The sequence below is a fragment of the Jaculus jaculus genome, chromosome 9 (genome assembly GCF_020740685.1).
Source record: "Jaculus jaculus isolate mJacJac1 chromosome 9, mJacJac1.mat.Y.cur, whole genome shotgun sequence".
NCBI lineage: Eukaryota > Metazoa > Chordata > Mammalia > Rodentia > Dipodidae > Jaculus > Jaculus jaculus.
The window spans coordinates 121327856-121350355 of record NC_059110.1 but is presented as its reverse complement, the minus strand read 5'-3'; the positions used below and the strand labels follow the sequence as shown (position 1 = coordinate 121350355).

At 50.2% G+C, this 22500-nt stretch overlaps 2 long non-coding RNA genes and 1 pseudogene across 2 annotated transcripts; 1 reads left to right on the top strand and 2 right to left on the bottom strand.

Annotated features, from left to right (window-relative positions):
• Positions 1-4692: 4692 nt before the first annotated feature.
• LOC123463553 lies at positions 4693-4978 on the bottom strand (annotated as a pseudogene).
• Positions 4979-11067: 6089 nt separating this feature from the next.
• LOC123463597 lies at positions 11068-12911 on the bottom strand. The gene is made up of 3 exons (XR_006639010.1): positions 12736-12911; positions 12322-12402; positions 11068-11200 (listed from the first exon to the last, which is right to left on the bottom strand). It is a non-coding gene; the product is annotated as an uncharacterized LOC123463597 (long non-coding RNA).
• A 1-nt stretch (position 12912) lies between these two features.
• On the top strand, positions 12913-15559 carry LOC123463596. Its single transcript, XR_006639009.1, has 3 exons — positions 12913-13256; positions 13752-13891; positions 15086-15559. It is a non-coding gene; the product is annotated as an uncharacterized LOC123463596 (long non-coding RNA).
• The last annotated feature ends 6941 nt before the right edge of the window (positions 15560-22500 follow it).

Sequence of the window (22500 nt, the reverse complement as noted above, 5' to 3'; positions counted from 1 at the left end):
GTGATGTGCAGCCTCTGCTCATGTCATGCTTTTCCCTGCCATCATGAAGCCCCGAGACTGTAAATCAAAATAAATCCATTCCTCCCATCAGCTGCTTTTTTGGTCAGGTATTTTGTCCTAGCAACCAGATGGTAACTGCAACATTGACGAAAAGGAATGGGCATGGGTGTAGGTAGGAACTGGAACTGAAGAAGCCAGGTATAGTGGGTCACACCGGTCCAGGCCAGCCTGGACTCTTAAGTGAGACCTTGTTGAAAAAGAAGGGAAGAAAAGAAAAGGAGAGGAGCACAGAAGTGTGCTTTCATGGTAAGGTAGAGGTGTGCTGGGGCCAGCTCCTACCCACATTCAAGATATGATTAGAAGATGTTCAGAAGTTTTATGAACTGCTTGTTTAACCCAACCTTATTTAATAGACTAGCTTTTGAGCTGGAGAGATGGCTTAGCAGTTAAGGTACTTGCCTGCAAAGCCAAAGGACTTCAGTTCTATTCCCCAGGACCCACATAGGCCAGATGTACAAGGGGGTGCATGCATCTGGAGTTTGTCTGCAATGGCTAGAGGCCCTGGTGTGCTCATTCTCTCTCTCTCTTTCTCTCTCTCTCACTCTGCCCCTTTCCCTCTCTCAAATAAATAAAAATTAAAAATATTAAAAATATTAGCTTTTATCAAATTATAATTCCATTAATTATATTTGAAACCTAAGCAAAACTCAAAACCTTCCCTGAGATTTTACTTCATTTTGTTATTAGCTGTACTTTGAGGTGATTAACATTTCTTGCATCTGAGTGGTGGAAATGGTCCTTAATGGTGGCCACTGTCGTTTACTAACTCTGTCGATACTATGTTGCTGGTTTGAAGTTGCCTGTATGCAGTATTTTCACCTGGAAGTTGGCAAGCTACAACTCAAAGCCTGATACATCTAGTCTGGTTGGTTATCAAAACCTGAGACAATATCAGCAATCCAGAGTGATATTTTTTTAAAAAATGCATGTTTTGGGCTGGAGAGATGGCTTAAGTGGTTAAGGCACTTGCTTGAAAGCCAAAAGATCAAGATTCAATTCCCCAGGACCCACATAAACCAGATGCACAAGGTAGTGCATGCTTCTGGAGTTTGTTTGCAGTGGCTGGAGGCCCTGGTGCACCCATTCTCTTTCTGTTTTTCTCAAATAAATTAATAAATCTTTTCAAAAAATACTTGTTTCCAGTCTATGGTGAATATTACATAAAAGGTCAAATTATGGCTAAATTGTAACCACAGCTATAAATAGAAGAGTTCACAAAGCAGCCAAAGTTTCTGTGTTGATTAGTTACATGGAAATTACAATAAGGAACATTGTATCATTGCTAGTAAATTTGTGTCACATTTGTATTGCCTGATGGGGGAGAGGCTAGCCTCCAACTCTCAATCATCTTGCCTCAGCCAAGAGCTGGAATGCCTAGCTTGCCTAGCTTGGCAGTATATCTTTTACATCATTGAAACTTGTAACGATAAGAATATATGTTTATTATTTTTATTTATTTATTTGAGATAAATATAGAGAGAGAGAATGGGCACTCCAGGACCTCCAGCCACTGCAAACTCCAGATGCATGCACCATCTTGTGCATCTGGCTTATGTGGGTCCTGGGGAGTCAAACCTGTGTCCTTTAGCTTTGTAGGCAAATGCCTTAACCACTAAGCCATCTCTCCAGCTCCACAAGACTCTTCTTGTTCAGAGCCTGAAAGCTGTAGTCAGAGCGTGGCCTTCCCTTTGGGCCCCTTTGCTAGGACCTAAAGTGCAGCAGGCTCTGTCATTGCGTTGGGGTTTGGGACAATGGTTATAAGGTAGAGAAGAACACTGCGACAGTTAAGTTCTGTCGCCCACTTTTTCAGCGTAGGAATCAAGTAAGAGAAACGCCTCTTGCAGGGAGGGGGATCTGTGAGGGCCCCTTTCTAGGAAGGACTGATGGAGGGAGGCAGACCATCCCCCAGCATGGGTGGCCCTTTGCCTGTCCGACTACATGTAAGAAAGCTCCAAGAGGACACAGTGCCTTGTTCCTGGCCGTCCTTACTGCTTGCTGTGTGTGCATCTACCATGTTGCCGCCATCCTGCTCGGACATCGAACCCCAGCGTCTGGGTTACTTCAGCCTCCCCATGTGGACTGGCAGCCAGCGTCTCACCAGGACTTCTCCAGGCCTTCGGACTGGGACTGCTGAGACATCCAGCCTCATGGAGTGAGCAGCTCCAGGGTTCTCAGCTCCAGCCTGCAGACAGCTAATGCAATAAGTCCCCTTTATAACACATGTTTACTCTATCAGTTCCGTTCCTCTAGAGAACCCTGGCTACTACGAGCCAGGAAGCCACAAGCAGGGAGGCAAGGTGAAGAGGGTGGGAGAGGCTCTCACTCGTGTGTGTGTGTGTGTACGTGCGTGTGCGTGTATGTGCAGCAATGGGGGACAGTAGGTTCAGGTGAGAGGCAAGGTAAGGCTGTTGTTCTCTGTCCACTCTCACAGCCCAGGGACATGGCTTCGGGGAGAAGCCTACAGTGCCTTGGTGCATTGAGAGACATTCATCTGGTCCATTGGGGGCTGACAGACTCACGTGTGAGCTGGCACGACTGAGGGCTGACTTTTCTTTCGCAGACATGTGCTTCAGATCTCAACGCCAAGCAATCCACAACCCAGGTCCACTCTGGGCCAGTAGACAGTTGTCCAGTCGTCTACCTTGAGAATCCTCAAAGTCAAGTTTACAGTGAGTCATTCTCACCAGGCAAGCAGAAGCCACTTTAGACATCCTTTGGAGGCCATGTGTGCCCACGGGTCCCATACCAGCCGGGGCAGACGTGTGTTCAAGGACCACGTACTCACCGGGGCAAAGCAGCTTGAGAGAGACCATTCCTCTCCCGACCCAGCCTTGCTGGGGGAGATCAAAGCCCGTCAGGCCTCACCGATGTTCAGAGAAGTCTCTTTTGCCCAATAGCTTTGCAGAGGCTGTGGGGCTCCGTGCCCTCTGCCCCACGGCACAGCGCGAGGCCAGCCGCCAATTCACTGCATTGTCTGTGGGCCCAGCATGATACTACCACTGCAGCCTTTCAAGCTGGCTGGCAAAGAATGTCTATCACCAGGGCCTCTGAAATGCTGGAGACCAGTGCTGATCTGCCAGGGAGTGTAAGCTACAAGGTTAAGCATGTTTGCCCAAGAAATGTGGATAATGCTCTTATCAAGTATGACCTTTACAATCTGTGGAACACTGTCCATGACAAAAAAAAAATGCCATTTTTAAAATGGTTTTCACACCAGGGTATTTGGCCATTAATCATGCTATATGTTAGTGGCCGTGGGCACTGCCCAGCGACTGTGAGTCCCACAGTTTATTCCAGCCAGCTGGTGGCTGTGGAAGTCTTGCTACCTTGTGATCCAACAGGCCCACAGTCTTAGGGCAGACTGGTATTCCAACATCTCAGCATCCCCACATACCTGAATCCCAGTATCTTGGCATTCCTGCATCCTAGGATCCAGGATATCCACACCCCTGCATCCTGGTATCCCTCCATCCTGGTACCCCAGCATCCTCATACCTCTACAGCCTGGTTTCCCAGTAGCTCAGCATCCCAGTACCCCTCACCCCTGCATCCCTACATCCTGGTATCCCAGCATTCCAGTATCCCCGCATCTTCATACCCTGTTGTCCTTCCATCCTCACATTCCAGCCTCCTAGTTTCCCAGTAACTCAACACCCCCACATCCCTGCATTCTTACACCCTGGTATCGTGGCATCCCAGTACCCCTTCTTCCCTACATCTCTACATCCCGGCATCCTCCTATCCCAGCATCCTAGTTTCCCAGTAGCTCAGCATCCCAGTGCCCTGCATCCCTACATCTTGTTATCCTGCCTTCCTGGCCCATCTACATAGGACTCTGGGGGAAGAGCTTCCCTCTCAGTGTTTGCAACAGTAGTGTCCATGGACTCCTTATTCTAAGGGGTCTTTGCGTCCCCTGAGCTAATAAATAACTCATCCTCCACGCCTCTGCTGAGCTTGCATAATTTAGCACTGACAAACTGCACCAGCCACATGGAGGCCAGACAGCCCCTTTCCTTGCTCTCCTGGTGGCGCCCGAGGTAGGTTTTGGGGAGGGGTGGTGAAGCTGGGTTGTCTGGCTCCAGCCTCCCACTCTGTCTCCCCTGCCACAAGCCTAATGAGAAGCATGGTAAAAATGAGGTCAGGAAACATGAGTCTGCAAGAGCATTTTTTGATGCCACCCACTCTATACCTGCCCTGCCCCTGGGAAGCAGCCACCTACCAGGCATGACTCTGGAGCCCTCAAACTGAGAAGCAGGGTTGGGCAAATTTCACATAGGATTTCAAAAGCTGGGCACACAGTAAAAGCCATGCAAAATACCTGAGTGATAACTCCATGCAAACTACATGCTAAAATAATGTTTTCAATATATTGTATTAGATTTTAAGTATTATTGAACTTCATCTGTTTCTTTTATTTCCAGTGATGGCAGCAGCACAGGTGGCCTATGTGACATTCCTGTAAAAACAAAGCCAGGCTGGGGCCCCATGCAGAGGCCTGGTCTGGGTTGGCAGAGCCCTGTGGAAGCACAGAGGAGAAGGCCACCTGCGTGCTGTGGAAACACAGGGTAGATGCACACACAGCAAGCAGTAAGGACGGCCAGGAACAAGGCACTGTGTCCTCTTGGAGCTTTCTTATATGTAGTAGAACAGGCAAAGGGCCACCCATGCTGGGGGATCTGCCCTATTCTTTCACATCAAAAATTTGATTTTTTGAGCCATTTCCATGCTGTAGATCCTCCGGCACGTGTCATAGCTTTTGCACCGTTGACGGCAGCTAGTTTCTCAAAGTGTCACCATCGCTTAATGTCTTCAATAAGCCCATCTGTGGTGAGGATTCTGTCCAGAGTCCGTATGCACCTTAAACGTTCCCTTCCTGCACAGTCACAGTCCTGGCTATGAGCTTCAGATGTTTTGTCATGACCTTGTACTTAAAGTCCCTCTCCTCACCGGCGGCTAGGGGACTCGGCCCAGATCCCTCACCCCCAGCACTGCTTGTGACCCAAAGCTAACATAGAAATTTTTTGACCTCCGGGCCTTACAATCATAACTGAATTTTTGCCATTGTCTGCAAACACACAGGGAAGTGCTAGCCCTGCCCTGAGCCAGTGAGTATATTCCTCCATCGTAGCCAACCTAGGTCTCTCTCTCTCTCTCTCTTACACACACACACGCACACACACACTTGATCCTAGAATCTCCAGAGAAGAATTATCCAGATCAGGTTAACCTCTGGGCATACCTGTAAGGGCCGATCTTAACTAGGTTAATCCAAGTAGGAATATCCACCTTAACTGAAGGTGGCACCATTTTATAGCCTGTGGTCTGGACCTCACGAAAAAGAGAGAGCAGGCCTGGAGAGATGGCTTAGTGGTTAAGGCCTTTGCCTGGGAAACCAAAGAACCCAGGTTTGATTCCCCAGGACCCATGTAAGCCAGATGTACCAAGGTGGCACATGTGTCTGGAGTTCGTTTGTAGTGGCTGGAGGCCCTGGTATGCCCATTCTCTCTCTCTCTTCTCTCTCTCTCTTCTCTCTCTCAAATAAATAAAATAAATAAATAAGTTTTTGAAAAAGAAAGAAAACAGGAGAGAGCTGCATTTATCTCACTCTCCATCCTCCCTGCAGATGTGAGACTGGCTTCCTGCCTTGCTCTCGCCGACACGATGGACTCACCCCCTCTGGAGCTGTAAGCCAAAATAACCTCTTGCCTTCCCTAAGCTGCTTCCAGAGTGCAGATCAGCGTGGGGGCGGGTGAGGGCGGGAGTGTGGGGCTGCCTGAGGAGTGTGGAGGGTCAGCTCTCCAGGCTGCTGCTCCCTCCTAGGGCAACTTGCATGGTGGATCTGTGCCCCGTGCCTCGACGCATGGACTCACTGAGCCCGTCGTGCACACCAGCGAGGGGACAGGACGAGGCCCTAGGAGGCCTGCGGGCCTGGAGATGTGGAACTGGGACCACTGATGTTTTAAAGGACAAAGGCTATGTGTACAGGAGAATAGAGGTGGGAAGGACATTCCAGGCCTGCAAGACTCCAAGGAATGTGGAGGCTTGGAGGCTTCACCACGGGAGGTGCAGGGCTTGGGAGACAGGACAGGAAAGGTCAAGGCAGGGAGTGACAGGAGACAGGCTAGAGAGGAGAGGGCTGTGGTAAAGAGGGGGTGAGCTCAAGAGATGGCTCAGTGGTTAGCGTGCTTCCTGCACACGTATAAGGGTCTGAGGGGGTCAGGGGAGGCTGGAACTGCCTGAGTGCAAATTTCCAGGACCCACAGAAAGTAGCTGGGGACGGCCACATGTGCCTGTAGCCCCAGTCCCATGGGAAGTAGGAACCCAGGAATCAGTGGGGCCCTGCACAGCTCCAGAAACAGTAAAGGGAGTCTGGGGCTCAAAATACGACCTGGCCAAAGAGCAACAGAGCAGAACCCTTGAGGTTTCACACTGGCCATGGCAGGCAATGACCCCGTACAGGGGAGCACATGGGGTGCAACAAGGGTACATGCATGTGCATATATGTGCACACACACATACACACAAGGGCACATACACATGCAAACACACACACACTGCATTACACACACATATACCACACACACGTACACACAAAGGCATATAGACATGCATACACACACACCACACTACACACGCATACACCACACACACGTACCCAGGCAAAAAATTTTTGAAGAGGAGGAGCTTTGAATGCCCCACCCACAGAATGATCTTTCTCCAATAAACAATGGGAGCACTTCTGTGGGAGAAGCGGGGGACGGGTGAGGGGGGGAGTCCGATTTATGGTCTATAAACTGGTTTGGCAGACAAGGGATGAAAGGATTAATACCAAAAGGACAAAGTTTGGGGACATGGATTAGGACTTTGATATCAATGACAGTGATGGTTAATGTTAGCTGTCAACTTGACAGGATCTGAAAGTCACCTAGGAAACAAGCCTCTGAGGCCTGTGGGGGATTTTCTAGATGAGCTTATTGAGCTGGGAAGACCCACGTTAACTCTGGGCACATCTTTCCATGGGCTGGGGTCCTGGGCTTGGTAAAAAGGAGAGAGCTAGCTGGGCATGGTGGCGCACGCCTTTAATCCCAGCACTCAGGAGGCAGAGGTAGGAGGATCACTGTGAGTTTGAGGCCACCCTGAGACTACATAGTGAATTCCAGGTCAGCCTGGGCTAGAGTGAGAACTTACCTCAGGGGGGTGGGGGGGAAGGCCAGCGCTGACTGGGCAGTGAGAAAATGAGAAGAGAGGTGAAGACTGACAATGTCACTGGCCACACTCGGAGTTGTGTTGAACATGGGGGTCACGGAAGGGTCTACACTAGGTCCCACAAATACCAGCTCTGATGGCGAGGCGAGAGGAAACCCTAGCTGGTCCTCAGTGGATCCCAGAGGTCAAGACAGACACTCTTCAATGACAGTGATGCAAGCCGGGCATGGTGACACACGCCTTTAATCCCAGCACTCAGGAGGCAGAGGTAGGAAGATCGCCATGAATTCGAGGCCACCCTGATACTGCATAGTGAATTCCAGGTCGGCCTAGGGCTAGAGTGACATCCTATCTCAAAACAAACAAACAAACAAACAAAAAAGACAGTGCCGCATCCCTGAACCAGAGAGCAGCCTCCCAGAACCCACCAGTTTCCTGCTGGCCTCACTAGGGTTGTCCTGACAGCCCAGGGCAGAGTAGGGACGTGGCTAGCCGAGCCCTAGCTGAGTAGCTGAATGAAGACGTGATGTTAATGGTGAGTAAACTGCAGCATCTCATTAATTTCTTGTGAGAGGTAGGGAAATACCAGGTGGTACTTCCCTGAGACCCATTGTTTGTCTGGCCCCAAGACATCCCCATGCGATGCCTGCTTGGGTCCAATTTAAGTATGTAAATTTAATGGTTCAGTAAGTAAAATTGCCTTTATTGTTTGGAGTGGTTTGCACGGTAATTGATGGGCTCGGCTGGCTCCTTGACAGGTCCCTGTGATGGAGTAGTTGACTGCCGTGAAGTGGGTGTTGATGAGAGGAGACGTCAACTCTAAGGCCAGACCAGCACATCTTCCATCATCGAGAGAGAGCGCTGGCTAACAAGCGCTCAGGCCCACCACAGCCTTGGACGCTCTGGAGGGCCTCAAGACAAGAGCACATAGGAGCCCGTGTGTTTTATTCCTTGGGTCACGAGCCCAGATGGTGTAACCGCCAGACAGAAGCCGAGAAGGACCAGTAGCATCACAGACGGGCAAAACTCCAGGTATTTTCCACCCACTTGTCCCCACAGTCAGCAGGATTCATCCCCACCCACTTCTGACCGGGCCCTGCACCCTGCCCTCTTCCTCCAGCACCGGCCCCTCCTCCAACCCATCCCTGCTACGGGCGGCTAGCCATGGGAACACTCTGATCCCAGAATGATGAGGAGAAATGACCAGCTAAAAGCCCAGTGACTCCGGGACGAGGCCTACTAATCAGGTGGGAGCAAAGGCCTGGTCCTGCAGTGGTCCTTGCGGGGGGACGGCGATGACGGGTCTCAGTCTCCACTTTGCTCTTCTCACTGGACAAGAGAAGATCCAGCGCCGGGAGGCAGGGTTCAAGACTCTTGTCTTCCCATGGCTCTAAGGCAAGACTCTAGACAAAGCCAGAGTAGCCGAGGGCCTGGCTTAGGGTGCTGAGGGGTAACTGCACCTGTGCAACTCTCCTTTTGGGGTGAGAAACATGTTCGGAACGAAACGGTGTGGTGGCTGCATAACATGGTGAGGGTCCCCAATGCTACTGAAGTGGTGCCTTAAAATGGGTAAATGGGGGTGGTGGGGACATGCCAGTCCTGGGTTCAATTCCCAGCACCCATGTAAAGCCAGACACAAAGTGGCGCATGGGTCTATGATCCCAACGTGCCTGTGGCAACAGGAGGCAGAGCTAGGAGAACCTGGAAGCTCATGGGCCAGACACAGGAAGCAGCAAAAACAAGGGAGACCCTGTGTCCAGCAAACAGAAAGGAGAAGGGGGACAGACATCCCAAGGTTGTCCTCAGATCTCCATACGTTCAGTGTGGCACACTCAGACCCATGCACACACACACTCACACCACACACGTACACACATTCTTACATACAGAAACAGGTGATCATAAGAAAGTAAATGGTTAAAATGGTGTATCTTTTGCACAATAAAAAAGATAGCCGTAGCCAAGGCGTGGTGGCGGACGCCTTTAATCCCAGCACTTGGGGAGGTAGAGGTAAGAGGAGACCTGTGAGTTTGAGGCCAGCCTGAGAATACATAGTGAATTCCAGGTCAGCCTGGACTAGAGTGAAACTCTACCTTGAAAAACCAAATTTTATATATATATATATTTACATCTCGCCACAGCCCCAGAAGAAAGAAGAAGTAAAAGAGGCAGTAAGGACAGACGAAGCAACGGAACTCTTTTTCAGGACCCCGCGGAGCCTGGGGGAGTGAAGCCGTACCAATGATAATAAGACTGAATAGCTATGGGGATTAAAAAAAATCATCTCTCAGGCTCACACATGGATAATCGGGAGTTAACTCTTAATAAAATGATAAAACGCAGGAGCCAGAGGAATAAAAATTACCCTGTTAGCCCACTGCCAGAGATCATATTCATAAAGTAATGACTCCCCTCTTTACTCCCTCATTTTATTGAACAAGGTGTAATTGTAGCCAGGCTGTTACCCAACTTCCAGGGAAAGGTAACTGTCAATCAAGATGAAGCACGTCCCAGCCTGACAGGTGACAGGTGGGTCCGTGTGGCCCGTGAGGGAGCGAGTGTGTGGCCCTGTGGTTTAGCACTAGCCCGGTGCTCTTTGCTGAGGCAGCGAAGGACCTGAGAACAGAGCACAAGGATCGCCTTCCGCAGACAGAACCCCTGAGCCCCAGAAAGGTGGGAGACTAGTCCAGAAGCCCCACCAGGAAACCCAGGGGAGGAGGACACCCCAGGAGACCAGAGGCCAGAAAAGGAATGGAGCCGTTGCTCTCCGCTGTGAAGTCTGGGGTCGGCACTGTCTCACACTCCTTGTGTTACTGTGGTTTTTTATCTCCTATTTGGAGAGTTTGTTTGTTATCTGTAGAAGGATGCTTCTGAGTGTTGAAGGGATTTTTTTAAAAAATATTTATTATCTAGCTTCTTTTTTATTTTATTTATTTGAGAGAGAGAATAGGCATGCGTGCCACTGCACCTGAACTCCAGGTGCATGCGCCACTTGGTGCATCTGGGTACTGGGGAAATGAACTTGGACTGGTCGGCTTTGTAAGGCAGGACCTTTAATTGCTGAGCTATCTCCCCAGCCCCTCATTTATTTTTTATTTTTATTTTTTAGTATAATAACTTGTGTTTTATATAAAATCTTGAATAATCCTCCTTTTACTTTATTTAAAATTTTATTGGCAATTTCACACCTGTACATAAAGTACTTCATTTTGTTTTTTGGTTTTTCGAGGTAGGGCCTCTCTCTAAGGCTGACTTGGAATCCACTATGTAGTCTCAGGCTGGCCTCAAACTCACGGGGGTCCTCCACCACACCCAGCTCATAATGCACTTTGGACATAACCCCTTCCCATTACTTGTCTCCCTTCCTCCATCCCCCATCCACTGAACCCAACCTCCCCAGTTCTTCCCTCTTCCCTCTTCTAGTTTAATGTCTTCTTTCTTCGTGTGTGTGTGTGTGTGTGTGTGTGTGTGTGTGTGTGTGTGTTCCACTGAGTTTAATTAGGGTGCCTGCATTTGTGAGTGTGGGGTTGTTTACCATTGCATGTGCCACTTACGTGGCCTCACGCTGCCTTCGCCAGCCATGATGGAATGCTGAAGGGCTCAGTATTGTGAGGTAACAACAGTGGACCATTGCTGGGAGGCCATGAATATATAACCGTGATCGCTTTTTTTTTTTTTTGGTTATTTATTTATTTATTTATTTATTTGAGAGCGACAGACAGAGAAAGAGGCAGATAAAGAGAGAGAGAGAATGGGCGCACCAGAGCCTCCAGCCACTACAAACGAACTCCAGATGCATGCGCCCCCTTGTGCATCTGGCTAACGTGGGTCCTGGGGAATCAAGCCTGGAACCGGAGTCCTTAGGCTTCACAGGCAAGCGCTTAACCACTAAGCCATCTCTCCAGCCCAGTGATCACTTATTTTTGAGGTTGTCCTAGAAAGCAGAAAGTAGGATTAAGTAGATTAGAGATGCATCACAAGAAACGAGGGAGGGAGGGAGCTTGATTTTGGCTAAGTGTGGTGATATACATCTGTAATTCCAGCATCTCAATTTCAGAGATCAGCACAAGTTCCAGGCCAGCGGGGACTACACAGCAAGAGCTGAGACATGAAGACAGAGAGAGAGGAGAGAGAGAGAGAGAAGAGAGAGAGAGAGAGAAAGAGACCCTTTGAACCTGGACCCCGCCAGGGCTTATATCAGAAGGACTGAGTCACTGAAGGGCAGAGGTTCCCTCATTCCTGTCCCTCCAATCTCCCTCAACTAAGGTAGTTTCATAGGCTACACCTTGTCTGCCCCCCAATACCAAACACCAACCCCGTAATGGGAAGCCGGAGGTCGTATTTTCAGACCTCTCCCCAAACCCCAGAATCAGAAGAGTTTGGACATAGAAAAACCCATGAATCAGGGCCACCCTCATCTGTCCCCAGTGTCTGATATCCCACTTTGTGGAGACCCTCTCCAGACAACCAGCCCAGTATGGGGGTGGAGGCTCCCCCTCTCCTTCACCTCCTTCACCTGGCACAGCTCTGGCTCCTCCTTCATGATACCCCCACATGCACACGCAAGCACGCACGCTAGGTGCTGCTGTTCTAAATCTTCTCTATCTGACTAGAGTGCCCAGCACAGGAGGGCCCAGCTGACTGGCTGCAGACAGCGGCCTCTCTCCATCCCACACTCGGGTCTATGGGGGGGCGGGGGGCTGGATCTATGAGGCTGAGGAGGCTGGGGGACGGGGAGCTTCAGGAATTTCTGAGGACAACAGAAAGAGATGGAAGAGAGTGACTGCCCAGTCCCTAATGCTTGCACACGTGTGCACACACACACATACATACACACACCCTTCTCTATAATAATTGTAATTATGTAATACTATAATTAGCTCATATTCCTGCATACTTACACACACACATACACACACCATTCTCTATAATAATTATAATTATGTAATAATATAATAGGCTCATATTCCTGCATACTTACACACAGACACACACACACACACACACACACACCATTCTCTCGGAGCCCCTCTTGGCACCCACACCTCACTGTACCCAGCTCCTTTGCTGAAGGCTTCTCTGCACGGCATCGCAGCAGGCAAGTGTTTGACCCTCCTTTGTTTCCTCTTCCTGGTCCTTGGGAGAGGATCAGTCTTAATTAACATCAAGGCTCTCTAGAGCACATTCCACACCCCTTCCAAGGGGTGATCCCTCATTGCGGCATATTGATAGAAAACAGGGGAGCGAGCCAAGACAGTGGGTTCCAGAAAATAGAGAGCCAGGATTGGCTGTCTGTCCACTCCAAGTTCTCCCTCTGTTGACCAGACCCTCCTTAACCCCTCAGCTGAACAGACTTCTAGAATACATCGCTGAGGCCCGCCCTCTGCCCCCTCAGCTCAAGTCTCCTCTAAAACAATGTGACTCCCCTGGCCATTTGCTAACCCAGTTTAGGTCTCCTCCACTCCTCACCTCGCCTCTCCCACCCTAGGGCCAGGTCTTTCTCCTTCAAGGAGCAGCCTCCCCTGGGGCAAGGGCAAGGGCAGGGTGGGCAGGAGGCTGAGCCCACAGCCTCCCCTCTCCTCACTCGCTGTAACTGACATTTTCCATCTGACAGATTCTGTTTCACTGCCTCCGGTTGCCAGGGCAACAAGTGGAAAGAACTGCAGCCGGAGCCCTTCGCTGCCTTGCTCTGGACATAAGCAGCCCTTTTCATCACGGAAGGGAAGCCCGGAGATGAGAGGGTTCCAGGGTTCCGAAGAGCCAAGAGCCAGCACAGAAGAGGCTGAAGAGGAGCAAGGGCAGGGCAGGGACCTCCAGCGGCAATCCGAGAGCCCCAGACCGCCCCCCTCCTGGGACAAGGCAGCCCCTTCGCCAGGACTCTGATTCTCTGCCCCAGCCCTGGCCCAGCTGGTCTGCGTCCGTCGTCCTTGAGAGCTGCAGCCAACATGACCACGCCTCTGCTCTGCACAGTGGGCACTGTCGCCAGTGAGGTACTGGGGCTCAGGGTGGACCTTACGCTCCAGGGTGAAAGAGGCTCCCGCTGAAGTGATGGACGAGATCTCCGTGTGGGGTTATACAGGCCCATCTTTGGAGATGGAGTTCTGGGGAAAACATCTGCTGCCCAGGAAAATGAGAGCAGAGGTGCCAGGGTTGAAGGGAAAATGTCAGAGAAGGGTAGGGTGGCTCTTTCACAAAGTCTGGAGGCCTTGGGTTGACAGAGATACCTGTACCTTGCCCATTGATTTTTTTTTTTATTATTAAGTAGGAACTTGGTATGGACGTACCATGTGTTGCTGCCATCATTTCCCTCCTCCCTGCCCCCACTCCACTGAGGGCTCTCCTTGCTGGGATTGCTGGGGTTCACCAAGGGCTTGTGAGAGCAGCACTGTGTCATGGTGTGCCCCGGAGGGGGGCGATACCCTTGGATATTCCCTCCCACCTTGTGGCCCTTACAATCTTTCCTTCCCCTCTCGGTAAATTCTCAGGGCAGAACACACACACAGTGGATGTTTTCTTGCCTTCTTTGAGAACATGTCTTGGATGCTACCATTTCTGGAAGGCCCCTCAACAACAACAATGGTGAAGATGGCTTGTATTGGGCGAGTGTTCTAGAAGTTTACAACAGGTAATGTTGAGGTGGGGATCCAGCACAGGCTGGAGAGGATCTTGGATGCCAAGGTCAGAAGTTTCATCTTTTCTTAGGATTAGTTGGGAACCTAGCAAAGGGTGCTTGGTGGCTTCTCCAGAGTATATATGTCTACATATTAAATCCTGGAAACTGTGAGTATGACTTTATAGGAATAAAGCGTCTTTGAAAATGTCATCACATGGCAGGCCTCGAGATGAGAGCCATTATGAACTGTCTGCTAGAAGTCATTCACAAGTGTCCCCGGGAGACAGGCGAAGGTTAGGTAGTACAGACATATAACCATACAGACAGAGCTTGGAGTGATGCAGCCAACAGCCACGGAACATGGCAGTCACCAGAAGTAAAAAAAAAAAAAAAAAAAGCAATTTTCCTGTAGAGGTCCAAGGAGATGCAGCTTGGCTCAGGCAGCCTCAGTTTCCCTATTGTCCAAATGGGGTCTCAGCAGGCACACAGAGAGCAGGATGTGAGGATGAAGAGAAGGAATGAGCCACGGCACCAGGATGTGAGAGGAAGAGAGGGACAGAGCCATGGCACCGGGATGTGAGATGAGGAGAGGGAGAGAGCCACGGCACCGGGACGTGAGGATGAAGAGAGGGAGAGAGCCAAGCACCCGCCTGGCACTGCCCCCAGGTCAGCGTCACACCTGAAAACAGGGATGCTAATAGAGAACACTCAGCTCCCAGCTTCAGAGCTGGTCCAGGTAGGCAGCAGTATCCTCTCCCAAATGTAGGTCCCATACCCATCCTGCCTGACCTCACAGCTGAGTCTCCTGTCTTTCTCCTTCCTGGATGTCCCAGCCCCCAGTCTAGAGCTCACTGAGAAGACAACACTGTCATTTCCATGGTGGAAGTAGCGTCTGACCAGAGGGAAGCCTTTAAGGAGAGTACCTCAATGGGGACCTCAGTGGCTTAGCAATTAGGGTGCTTACCTACCAAGCCTAAGGTCCCATATTCAACTCCCCAGATCCCTCGTAAGCCAGACTCACAAAGGTGAGGCAAGTGCAAGGTCGCACATACCCACTAGGTGGCGCAAGCATCTGGAGTTTGATTGCAGTGGCTGGGGCCCTGGTGTGCCAATTCTCTCTCTCTCTAAAAATAAATAAATAATAATAATAAAAGGAGAACCCTCATTGCATGGGGACCTTTTATAACTGTCTACTTGATTTCACAGGGCTACTACCCTCTTCTTGAGTACAGGCTGCAGGGACCACACCTACAGGGAAGGCAACAAGGAATGGAGATGGAGCCCTGCTGAGGCCTAAGATGTGCATGAGTCCCCCCGAGCTTCCCCGAAGTCTGCCTCGCTTAGACTGAAGCTGAGGCACGGATAGGGCAGCTGTCCACAGCATCATGAGGAAGATCACTGCCTCCAGCCGACCCCCCCCCCCCCCCGCCACATTTTAGCCTCCCAGCACATCACACTTTCCAGTTGCCATCAGTGTAGGGGCAGGGTTTGCAGACAGGCTGAGATTCAAGGGCAGAAGGTGCGCAGTGAGAATGGAGGCCTTACCCAGCAGGGTCCTTCAGGTGCTGTTCATCCATTCTGCTTGCACAGCGTTCAGTGTTACACTGGATAGGAAGACATGGCCCAGGGGCTGCGATGGACTCAGGGCCTCTCGACTGAGTCACACCTCCTAGCTCTATCAGTTTCTTTAGGAACATATTTCTTTTTCTTTTTTTTTTCTCTTTACTTTTTTTTGTTGTTGTTTTTGGTTTTTCGAGGTAGGGTCTCACTCTGGTCCAGGCTGACCTGGAATCCACTATGTTGTCTCAGGATGGCCCTTGAACTCATGGTGATCCTCCTACCTCTGCCTCCTGAGTGCTGGGATTAAAGGTGTGCACCACCACGCGGGGCTTCTCTTCACATTTTTATTTGTAAATGTTTAATTAATTAATTTATTTATTTGAGAGAGAGAGAGAGGGAAAGAGACAGAATGGGCATGTCAGGGCCTTCGGCCACTGCAAACCAACTCCAGACACATGCACCCCCTTGTGCATCTGTGTGACATGGGTCCTGGGGAATTGAACTGGGGTCCTTTGGCTTTGTAGGCAAATGCCTTAACCACTAAGCCATCTCTCCAGCTTCCATATTTACAGACAATAATCCATGATAATTCCCTTCCCTCCCCCACTTTTCCCTTCACAAATCCACACTCCATCATATCCCCTCCCTCTCTCTGTTAGTCTCTCTTTTATTTTGATGTCACCATCTTTCCCTCCTATTATAAGGACTTTGTGAATGTATTGCTAGGCACTGTGAGGTCATGGACATTGAGGCCAATTTCTATCTGGATGATTGAATTGTAAGCACTCCTACTCTTCCTTTGGCTCTTAAATTCTTTCTGCCACCTCTTCCACAATGGACCCTGAGCCTTGGAAGATGTGATAGAGATGTTTCAGTGCTGAACATTCCTCCATCAAGTCTTCTCAGCACTATGGTGTCTTTTGGGTCATCCCAGGTGTCACCGCCACCTGAAATGAGAGGTTTCTCTAATAGAAAGTGAACGTAGCATTAACATATGGGTATGAATGTTAAGTAAAGTGCTAACATGGCAGTTTGGTGTGCATAATATATGCATTTAGCCAGACAAGAGCAGGCATTACACTCCTAATGCTCATGACCTCCCGCACCATAGGCTTTTGATTAGGTTTTCGGTACTAAACAGGAATTCCCTCCTATTGAGTGGACCTCCAGTCCAATTAGAGAGTAGTTGGTTTCCCCAGTAACAGACATGCCACTATTATACTCATTGGCTCATTTGGCCTGGCTGACCAAACTTGAGGCCTGCAGTGTCCACTATTTTCATCACTGATGACCTCTGTCTCCCATAGGGCTGCATGCAGTGCAGTTTTTTCCAGCTTTCTGTCAGCTGGTCTATAGGGAGGAGGTTTTCAGCTCAGCCTCAGTTTGATTTTTTGGTGACCTTGCAGCCCAGGCATGTGGAATCTTCAGCAATAGGGTCTTACCATCTATTCCTGGTGGGAAACCAAGAGCCTTGGCTATAGCCCAGAATGTTTGGGAGGGCATTAGGGACCTCTCTGGTCAACAACTCACTGGAAGGTATTCCATCCCTGGCACTGCATTCTTTCTAGTAGTAGTCTGTGGCTTCTGGGTATACCATTTGTTGATAGTTATTTATTTGTTTGTTTTGTTTTTGTTTTATCCAGGTAGGGTCTCACTCTAGCCCAGACTGACCTGGAATTAACTATGTAGTCTCAGGCTGGCCTCAAACTCACCGTGATCCTCTTACCTCTGCCTCCTGTGCGCTGGGATTAAAGGCATGTGCCACCAAGATGGGTGCTATAATTTTTTAATTGATTGATTGATTTGCACATGAGTGTACATACATATGTAGGTGAGCACATGCCACACACCTGTGTGAAGGTCAGAGGAGAACATCAAGGTGTCTGTGCTCTTCCCTTTTATTGAGACAGGATCTCCACGGTCAAGGAACACTAGTCTAGCTGGCCCTTGAACTTCAGATTTGCCTGGCTGTACCTCCCATGGCCATAAGAGTGTCAGGATCACAGACAAATGCACCACTTTGCATCTGGCTTTACGTGAGTGCTGGAGAATTGAACCTGTGCTGGCAGGCTTTACAAGCGAGTAGAAACACTCGAGGGATAAAGCCTGACTCAAAGGACCTTAAGACGTACACCCCAGAAGCACATACCGGGGATACCATCATACCTGGCTCTTTGATTTTTGAGATACTCCCTTCCAGGATGGCCTTGAACTCACTCTATATCCGGTGATGACCCGGGATTTCTGAACCTCTAAAGTCCTGGGATCACAGGCACATGCCACCACACCTAGTGCCTGGTTTTGTAAGTAATCTAGACATGATCCAAATCTTGCAGGAGGACATGCGAAGGAGGACACGTGTAAACACTTCGTTGTGCTTTATGAAGACCCGGAACATCTGCAGAATTTGGTATCCACAGTCCTGGAACCAATTTCCCATGGGTACTGGAGACAACTGTGTTTTTCATTTCTGAGTATTTGCACTGATGTTATGTAAAAGTATTGCTTTGTGCTTGTTAGTAGCCTTCAAGAAATTGAGAATGCATGTTATAACCCCTAGTAGAATAAACACTAAAAATGGTAAAGGACAGGCTAACCACAAGGTAACAGGAGAGCAAATAAGACCACAGTCTTTGCTTGACTCACTTAAAAGAAGAAAATGAACCCAGGCATGGTGGTGCACGCCTTTAATCCCAGCACTTGGGAGGCAGAGGTAGGAGGATCGCCGTGAGTTCAAGGCCACCCTGAGGCAACATAGTGAATTCTAGGTCAGCCTGGGCCAGAGTGAGATCCTACCTCGAAAAAATAAAAAAGAAGAAGAAAATGGAAGAAAACAAATCACATCATGGAACAAATATTAAATTGTGAGATGAAAGATTTGAAACAGAACAAATCAGTTATTAGATTAAATGTAAATGGATTTAATATTCCAATTAAAAGGCAGTCAGATGAACAAAGTGGCACATGTATCCGGAGTTCATTTGCAGTGGCTAGAGGCCCTATGCGCGCAGTGTCCTCTTTCTCTCTCCCTCATAAATAAATAAATAAATAAATAAGGCAAACACTGTCAGACTTAAGTTTGTTTTTTTTTTTTTTTTTTAATCAAGCTATATGTGCCACATAACATCACAGACGTGCTGAAAGTAACAGAGGCTTACTTCATAGGTGTGCAGAAGGATGCTGCCTGGACAGGTGACTGGGAGGTGGAACTCCTCCACAGCGCTGCCAGTCTCACAAAGACAGCGCAGTGCTTCCTTGGGGACAGGGCATCTCCTCACACCTCATGGTCAAAGCTCGTCACATAGCCTTGCTTCCCCGGGAGACAAGCATCCCATGATGGGAGATAGCTCGTTGCCAGCGTTCTGCCGGTGGCTAACCCAGTGGAGTGAGGGCAGCCCGCCCATCAAGGTGGTGACTTCACCCAAGCATTTACTGTGCTATTGGCTCACTCCTCATCATCACAGACTTTACCCCGGCCAACTCTCAACTCATGTCCTGGATTCTGCACCATTGGCCACGGGCCTGAGTTGGTCAAGGTTCCCACCAAGGTTTCAGAGGTGGGAAGGTGATGGCTTCAGCTTAGAGCTGAGTGAATATGAGAGACTCCATATGCTTTAGGCATTTGACCTGGTGCATCCCATAGGCAAAAGACAGTGAGTACCAAGAGCTGAGAAGAAGGAGTGACAGAGAGCGAGCGAGCGAGAGAGAGAGAGAGAGAGAGAGAGAGAGAGAGGGGAACTGTTCCCACTCTCTGATTGTTCTGGGGCTGTGTAGCAAACCAGCCCTGACTTAGGAGTGAAAACAATAGCTCCTGTGTGTGGATGGCTGGTGTCTGTCCTGTGCTATCTAGATCCCAGCTGGGGAAGCTCAGAGGCACAGACACGGCACTAGGGTGGGACTTGGCAGATGTGAGTCCAATCCCCATTCTCACTTGAAACATGGTGTGGCCTTAATACCCAGGAGCTGAGGAAGGACCACAGAGAGCCTATTCCATCCCCTGGACACCCAGACCTCCCTTCCCCACTCTTCCCCACCTTCTTCAACCCAGTGAGGGAACCGCAGAGCTCCTTGGAAGCCCCTTAGACACAGGCCCTGCTGCCCTCTAGAGATAGCCTCGCCTACCTGCCTGGCGCCTGGCCCCTGCCCCCACATTCCCACATCACACACACACTCAGACCCACAAACACACACATTTCCAGGCACTGATGCACACACACACAAATACATTTACACGTGCAAACATACTAACAAGTATTTTCACACATACACATATGCATTCAAGCCCACAAACACACTTTCACATACATATCTTCGCTCATTCATATATTCACACACCAGCTCATGCGCACACGCGACAGCCACACACTCATATTTACACACTCACACATACACATCCTTCCCACAGACAGGAAGGTGTCCCTAACTCAGTACACTTGGGAACTTTTCCCAGCCAAGGGACCAGCAAGCAGCATAAAGCCAGGGTGTGGTTATTGAGAGCCCAGCTGAGAAAAAGAAGGAATCTCTCAGGAAAGCTCATGAGCAGCAGCCTGGAATGTTCCAGAATCTCTAAGAGTCATCCCTCTCCTCCCTACTTGCTGGGAGGGTACTGACCCTGGAACTCCCCACTGGGCAACGGGAGGTTAAGGGAAAGTCATGATCATGCCCCCAACCTCCTGGATAGGTTAAGGACCTCTTCTTGGCACCATGCCACACCTGTGCTAATGTCACTTCACCCACGCCCATGGTTCAGAAGCCAGAAGTCATCTGCAGAAGAGTCAGTCCCACCGCAGGGCCCCCAAGAGCATCTTCTAAACCATTAGCATACATGTTGTAAAGTTCTGCTGTTACAAAGCCTATTTTGGAGCCAGGCGTGGTGACGCACGCCTTTAATCCCAGCACTCGGGAGGCAGAAGTAGGAGGATCACCCTGCGTTCCAGGCCACTCTGAGACTACATAGTGAATTCCAGAGAGACCCTGCACTGAAAAAATAAAACAAACAAACAAAAAAAGGCCCATTTTCTGTTCATGAAGAGGGAGAGGTGGCAGGTTCTGGGAACAGCGGGGTGTGTGCCCAGGACCTCTTCCAACACAGCATGGAAACGATTTCTGAGGCCCATGGAGGCAGGGGGAGGGCACGGCGGCGGGGGGGGGGGGGGGGCTGAGCCGGGGAAGCCACGGGAGGGGAAGAGTTGGCCCAGAAGCGCCCGGAGCTGCCAGAGTCCGCCGGCCGGCCTCCCCTCCAGTGGTGTCCAGGAAAGGTTCTGTTGCCATGGGAATGTCCACTCGATGGCTGCACTCTGCAGAAAATCACTTACCAGCCAACTTGGCTGGAACACATCTCTTCTAAAAAGCAAGCTGGACCTTTGGTGCCTGGCCTCACCATGGCCAAGTATGTAAGCGTGGAGTGGAGTGGAGAGGCCGGTCCAGGCACAGAGGCCGAAAGACAGATGGCCTTAGGGCCGGACACCGCAGCAGGACAGGGAGGGACACGAGCCCCGTGGATGGGCTCCGCAGGTCTGTAAGGAGCCTCCCGAGGAACTAAAATGGCAGCGTGGGGAGGAAGCCATTCTGTTCCACCTGGTCAGTTCTGCCAAGGGCCAGGGGGACGTGAGAACACAGAGGTGCTTTCCATCCCTTCCCAGGGGGCTTGGAGCCCAGAAGACAGGGAACTAGTGAGCAGAGGGTTAACAGTAAGTGACAGGGACAGTAAGAGACCGTGTGCAGAGGGAGGAGAGCGTGTGAAGGAAGGTCACCCATGGGTGGGTTTGGCCATACGAATAGCAGCTTGCTAAACACACAGGGGCAAGGGTGAGAGCTCTGGGCAGAGGAAACATGAGTAAGGAGTGTGGTCATGGAATACTAAATTAATACATTATGAGAACAAAAGGTTATCAGTGCTGTCAACAGCCAGGGACAGGATCCTAAGGTCAGAAGCCAAACACTCCCCGTAGAGCCTGGCTGTTGGCTTGGTGCAATGGGAGGAACTCAGACTGGCACCCGGCCGAGGTAAGCAGGACTAAGAGCAGGATAGCGCCCAAAGAACAGACAGGACGTGGGGCTCTGCCAGGGAGGGAAAGAGCCGGAGCAGGGTCAGCACCCCGCAGAAGAAACGGAATCCTCAAGGGAGGGCTGCGAGGGAGGACCCGGCACCAGAGCTGCAGCCAAGGCTCCACTGGGCACTCAGCCTTAGCCGGCATGTGGGCAGAGGAGGGCAGTACTGAGGTTCACTCAGTAGGGCCACTCTGAGGAAGGGGGACCAATTTTGCACTGGAAAGAGGCTTTGGAGCCAGATTACAGGAGTTCAAGTCCCCGTATATCTGATTCTTTGCTGTGTGGCCTTGGGCAAACTGCTGGACCTCTCTGAGACCGGGTATCCTCTTCTGTACATAATTCCACTGGGTCGCCACAAGGACCCAGGGTTTACACAGGCTACAGCACTTTTCTGCTTGTGGCTGGGACAACACCCTACCAGAACAATTTATGAAAGGCAAGGGTTTATTTCAGCCTACAGTTTCAAGAGGAAGTTTCATTATGGTGAGGAAAAAAATATGGCAAAGAACACACCTCCTCCAGCAAGACCCCACCTCCCAAAGGCTCCAAAAGCTGGCGACTGAGTGTGAGGCTTAATCACGAACACGTGAGGCAGTGGGGGACACTGCCCATTCAAATACCACAGAGGTCAAGGCACAAGTCACACGTCCCAGGACAAAGCTGATATGAGCTCTTCAGGCCTTGAGTCCCTGGCCTAGGTCTTCCTGAAGCCATCACAGCATGTGGCTACTGATGGACTTGGGGGAATGAAAATGCTGTGTGCAGTATCTCCCCTTCAAGGCCAATGAGACTGCACAGCACCTTCCAGAGTGAAGACCATCTTGTCCTTCCTCAGTGTGACCCACCTACCATGCTAGACAAAACACAGTTATGGGGCTGGAGAGATGGCTTAGCAGTTAAGGTGCTTGCCTGAAAGCCAAAGGGCCCAGGTTCGACTCCCCAGAACCCACGTAAGCCAGATGCACAAGGACATGCACATATCTGGAGTTCATTTGCAGTGGCTGGAGGCC